The sequence below is a fragment of the Mustela nigripes genome, chromosome 15 (genome assembly GCF_022355385.1).
Source record: "Mustela nigripes isolate SB6536 chromosome 15, MUSNIG.SB6536, whole genome shotgun sequence".
Taxonomy (NCBI): Eukaryota; Metazoa; Chordata; class Mammalia; order Carnivora; family Mustelidae; genus Mustela; species Mustela nigripes.
In genome coordinates, this window is record NC_081571.1 from 12,516,487 (window position 1) to 12,522,883 (window position 6,397).

The following is a 6,397-nucleotide window of genomic DNA, read 5'->3' on the forward strand; positions in this document are numbered from 1 at the left end:
ACCCTTCCCCACTAAATCATTTGTTCTTGAATATCTCTGATGTCCTATTTATTTTGCCTTTCCTGTGCCAAGCTTGGAGACTGTCACATAGCAGGCATCCTGTCTCAAGCTATTTTAGAACTCAAACAGACGTCCTGTAAAGTGCTATGTTGCAGAGGACAGTGGGGATGAGTTTTATGGGATTAAGATGTGTTTTCTTTCAATGCTTTAATGGGATAAATTGTGGATAAATGCAAAAAGAAAAAAAAAAAAAGAAAAGAAATGAAAAAGAAAGAAAGAAAAAGAAAAACAACCCCAAACCAAAACAACAACAACAACAACAAAAAACCCACGCTTTCCTTCCTATAGGAAGGAAACAGACATCTTAAGAATCTTTTGTCGACTTCCTTAAGAATCCTCCATGTGCCGCATGAGGATTAGGTTGGTGTCTCTACATGCTAGAGTCGTGCCTAGCACCCCTCATATCAATTCAGTTTAAAATGTGCCGGAACTCAGTGCCAGAGGCTAGGATAATGTCAGGCCTGTGGTGGGGGGCCCCAGTTACCAAAAAAAAATGAATAAATGAATGAATGAGTTCATAAGACACTGACTGGTGATATTTAATAAAATATGTGTGTTGAGCCATTTCCCATGTTGGGGATAGATTCATGGTGGTCCGACCATGGTTACAGATGGTGTGCCTTGGCACTGAGTACAATTTAGAAGATAGCTGGGTATGATCAAGAGTCCAGGACACATGACAGGAAGAAGCCAGCTCCTACAAAGGGAGTCAGTTCATGAGGACTTAGCTTTCAGTTGAGATGAGCAGTAATAATAGAGGAGTCCTCTTGACTGCCCCCCCCAAGGCTCAGGATGCTCATAATCTTAGGAAGAAGGAGGCAAATCCAGAGCCAAACCTCCCCAGCTCCCTCTAAGTTGCCTGCTTGGGGAGTGGAGTGAATGGAGACATGGAACCTGTCCCGTGGGATGTCTAGACCAATGTGATTCATGTGTGATGCTCAGGGCAAGCAGATTGCTCAGTTCTAGGCAAAACCCCCCATGTGAACATGGTTTCCCAGTCCTATCTGGTGTCCAGACTAAAGTCCCATCTGGGCTTTTATGGCCAAACCCCACCCAGTAGAAACTTCTTAGTGCCAGTTGTTTCCTAAGAGTTGCTTTTGCCCTTAGCTCTCTATAGATAGCAGATTCAGATGACATGATGGGCATTGGAAAGAAAAGATCATAGCAAAGAGCAGTGTGGAAGTGGCCCCAAGGCCTACCTCAACCTGGCTGGTTTTGGAGGGGAGCAAGGTAGGGTGGTCATCCTAGTTTGCCTGGGGCTGAGGGATTTCCTGGGAGGAGGGGCTCCCAGTTTTAAAACTGGGACAGTCCTGGTCAAACCAAGATGAACTGGTTGTCCAAAGGGGGAGCTGGGCCAGAATATGCTCAGGGGAGCCTGGGGACACCCTAGCTCCCAGAGGCCACCCTGTCCAAACAGACTGGGTGATGTCCAGAGTGCAAAGATGGCCCATCAGAGGCTCTGCTGACTCTGGCCCAGGGGGAGCGGGCGTGATAGAGGGCACGGAGGCATTGACAGGCTGGTAGAGCAGGCTTCATTCTTATAAAGAAGAGAGTCTCAGGTGCAGAACTCCAGCTCGAGGGGTTCTTCTTCTGGTTGGAGACGGCACTGCCTAGTGATCAAACACTCTGTCTTCAGAGTTCTAGGGCTGGGCTCAGTCCCTCCCCCGTCACCATTCTGTGACTGCTTCCTAAGCCTCAAGTTTTGTATTTAGTAAGTTGGGATAATAATAGCGCCAAATTAATGGGGTTTTTATAAAGAATAGTGAGATAAAGCAATTGAAATTGTTTAGTATGTAATAAATGTTGAATATTATTATCTCATATTGCTATATTTATTATATTTAATGTCATTACATTTTTGGGTTAATTTTCTATTGCTGTGTAAGAAATTCCCACAAACTTAGTGGCTTAAAACCCCATATGCTTGCCCCTGCACAGGTTCGTTGGGTCAGAGGTCCTCATGCTTGAGCTGGGTCCTCTGCTCAGGGTCTCAGCAGACCATAACTAACATGCCGGCCTCTATGCAATCTCAGCTGAGGCTCAGGGGTCTTTTCGAGGCTCACTGGTTGTTCGCAGAACTCCTCTGCAGTTCTAGGACAAAGGGCCTCAGCTCCTGGAAGCCCCTTCCTGACACATGGGCTTCTCCACAACATGGCAGTTTACCTCTTTAAGTTTACCTCTTTAAGGTCACCAGCAGAGCAACACTGGTGACTTTTTCATCTCTGACCTCTAGATCCACTTTCATGGGGTTCTTCTGATTAGGTCTGCCCACCCAGGTCGGCTCCCCTTTGATTAACTTAGAGTCAACGGATTTGAGACATTGCAAAATCCCTTCACTTTTACCTTATAATGTAATTTAGTGAAATTACAATCCAGGCCCTGCTCACACTCAAAGGGAAGGATTATATAGAGATGTAGGTGTTTTAGGATGCTGACTCCCCAGCTTGTCTTCCAGTCTCAGAAGATCCAAAGGGAGCTGGACGGATAATGAGATTGTGGGTCTTCTGGGCAGAAGCAGGGTGGAGTGCGTGTGTGTGTGTGTGTGTGTGTGTGTGTGTGTGTGTGTGAATACTTGGGTGAGAATTCTGTGAGGAAGGAGGCTGCGGTCTCCTCCAACATCTTGGAAGCAGGGAAGCTTCCTAACCTTTTGTATCCCCTGTGGGACACAGGACAGTGAAAGGGCAGATGAAGCGGAGACAATAAATAAATAAATAAATGAACTTCCCCCTCCTTTCCCGTTTTGACCAAAATAGGCTCTTTTCATGAAGAGACTCTCCCAGATCGGAAAGAGATAATCTGCAAGTAGTCTGTTTTATTCGCCCTCCACCCATGCTTATCGCTGTCAGTAAATGTCCCACCCATCACTCAGTGGCTCGGGCCCCAAAAGAACATGCTGTCCCTTCACTCCTCCCTGTCTTCCTCCCCACGGCTGATCCATTACCAAATACCGCCAGCTCTACTCAACTCACAGCCCCATCGCTGTCCGTGTCTGAGCTGACAGGACTCTTCTGGACAGTTTCCATAGCCACCTCCATCGGGGGTTATGTCACAGGCCCTTGCCTGAAACCCACCAGGGCATTTTCATTGCTCTAAGGATAAACCCCAAATGCCTTGATGTGGCTTTCCAGGGCCCATGCAGCTGGTGGCTGTGTTCCTCTTGGCGCTCTCCCCCTCGGCTCACTCAGCTCCAACCCTGCTGGCCTTCCAGCTGCTGGCTCTAATGCAGGGCTCTTGCCCCACGTGCTCTGGGACTCCCTCTTTCCTCGCATTCCAGAGTCTACCAGTGGTCACCTCCTCACAGAGCCCTCCAAGACCAGTACACTGCTTCTACCTAGAAATGCAATCCTTCCTCTGACCCACCCACTGTCTCCTAGCCTTGCTTTACTTTGTCTTCTCCATGACCTGAAATTAGACCTCTTATTTATCCCTCTACTTGCTTACTGTCTGTCTTCTGCATTAGGGCTAGAAGCTTCCAAAGGGCAGGGATTTGGTCTGTGTTTCTCATCATTCTAGCCCTATGGCATAGAACAGCGCTAGGCAGATAGTAAGTGTTCCACACACACACCGAATGAATCAATGGAAGACTAGAATGAGTTGTGTGCGCTTCTGTCTACTGTGTGGGGGGAGGTCGTGGTGGTGTTGGCTCAGGGCCTATGAGCTCCCCCTCAGGGAGCCTCGGGGATGATCTTAAATTTGAGTAAGCAAAACTCCAGCTCTGGAACCCATTAATGCCACCCCCAGAGACCTGATATGGTAGGTTAGGGATGGGGCCTAGAAATTCACATTCTGGTGAAGATTCTCTGGATTTTCCTGATGCAGAAGGTTGAAAACCACTCCTTTAGTAGCCTTTTTATAGCCGCATTACCCAATATGGTGGCTCCCAGACCTTGAAAGGTGGCTACTCTAAATTGAGATGTGCCATAAACGTACAATGCACACCACATTCTGAAGACTGAATACAGAAATCATTAAGTGTCTCATTCATAACATTTTCATCTTGATTACATATTGAAATGATACTGTCATGGATATAGGCATTAAATAAGATCTATTATAGGAATTAATTTCACCTTATTCTTTGTACTTTTCTGGATCTACTAGAAATTTTAGTGACATATATGGCTCACATTATACTTCTATTGATCTAGAAGTTCTGTGGGAGCCAGCAAGCCCTCGCAGACGAAATAAATTCTGGACCTCACCCTGAGCACTTATCTTTAGGTATGATTTCTTGCAGACAACCTTGGAAAAAAATGTGCCGATGAAAGTTACCGTAAAAAGCCTAACTGGTCCTGTCTAAATCTGGAAAGAATTCTTTGACGCTTGTTACCATAGGATCACAAGAGTGTTTCATTAAGTATTTCTGATCACAGATGTGGCACATTATTAAAATATCATTTTTATGGTCACCCTAGAGGCGAGGGTTATCTGAATATGGAGAGAGAAACAGCTTGTGGAGCTGTTGTATAAATGAAATTACTAGAAAGCAGTGCACTCGACTGCATATTGGCCTGGGGGCTTATTCTTATTAAAATGTTTAGATAGCAGTTTCTGTTCATTTTCTGCAGAATTGCTCTCCAAATTAAAAATTTGGCTTGGCACACCAATAGACCAGAGTCCCAGGAGAAGTTTATCCTCCGTTCTTCTTGTTATCCTCTCCTAAGCACTCAGATGTCATGCTGATAGGTAAAGCAGAACGTCTGTATGGAGAATATGCATTAGAATTTCCCGCTGCCCTGCAAACGGGCACATTCCTACTTGCCTAAAAGAAGTCATCACAGGCTTCAAGAATATTAGAAGGTCTATCTATAGGAAAGCAACACCTCTGTCTCTCTCATAATTTTTAGAAACAATTTTTTAACAGAAACTAGCCTTAACAGTTGAAGACTGTTGCAAAAACGGACTTGCTATTAATAGACTGGAAGCCACTACGTAAACATACTGAAATATAAGCCGTCTCAGAATTCAAACTACTATATAACTGTTCAGCCAGTAAACAAGATGGCGAAAGGCTGAACAAGTGGTGCAGGATGACTTCCTTCCCGTGTACAGGTTTGCGTCCTTGACGTCAGTACTGTGGCAACCAGAAGGAGGTCACAGCGACTATCTGGAAATGTTTGTTCTCATCGGGAGCCCAAGAGCCACGCCCACTGGGGCGCACAGCTTCCCCAGCTCCCCCAATCATATTTAAACTTATCAGCGCATCAGCTGGAACGGAAAGAGTGCTGCTTGATGCGCCTGACACCATGGAGCTGGATAGTGCCTGTAACTTCCCTCAACAAAATGCCTGATGGAGGAGGCGGTTGCTGGGGAAAGTCCGTACACATGCACCTGTGTGTGTCGTTCGTGCCTATTGAGAAGACAAAACCCACAATAACATTTTGTGTTTCAGCTGACAAATCCTTTCTCTCTCTCTTCCAATCACCTGGGTTGATGAGGACCATGGTAAACGTAGCTAATGCCTGAACCTCATCAAATTGTAACCCATTGTTTCAAAGCCCTTCCTCTCTTGAGTTCCTTGTCTTCACTCTTCCCCTGTGGTGAGACAGTTATTGAGGAATTAAATGGGAGAGGCCAGACAGGGAAAGGAAGTGGGTCTCCAGAAAGTCAAGAATTGCCTGGGTACTCTTCTGGAAAGTTCCACATTGCTTTCAGTGAGGGATTCTCAAGTAGCATGTTACCAGGAAACAAGTTAAATAAATTTCTGGCCTTGATAAGATGCTAAAAATTAAATTAAAATGTAACCATTACTTACTACTTTTATTACTTTTTTATTTTGTTGGAAGCATTTTATTTTTTATTGTATTTTATTATTATTTATTTATTTGACAAGCAGAGGGAACAGTCGAAGGAGAGGGAGAAGAAGTTTCCCTGACAAGCAAGGAGCCTGATGCTGGACTCCATCCCGGGACCCTGGGATCATGCCCTGAGCAGCAGGCAGACGCTTAACCATCTGAGCCACCCAGGCACTCCTGTAGGAAGCATTTTAGAGCATAGCACCAGAAGAATCTTCTACCACTAAGAGATATATGCAAAATTCATATGCAAAATTAATATGGCTATAAATATAAAACACAAGACTTGAAAGTAATCTCTCCCACTATGTACTTGAGTCAACCTACTCTGTAATTTAGGGAGACTGGTGAGAAGATTTAAGAAATGTTGGACTACGAACATAGAGATCAATAGGAGATAATGAGCAGACCATTTTGAATGGAGTGAAAGATTGCCCAAAAGAAAGGGCCATTGGGTTAGATCATGGACACTTTAGTTGCCAGCCAGCCTACGGGATTTGGATAGTTTCAGTAGAGAGTTGTTGAAAGTGTTTGTTTTTGTT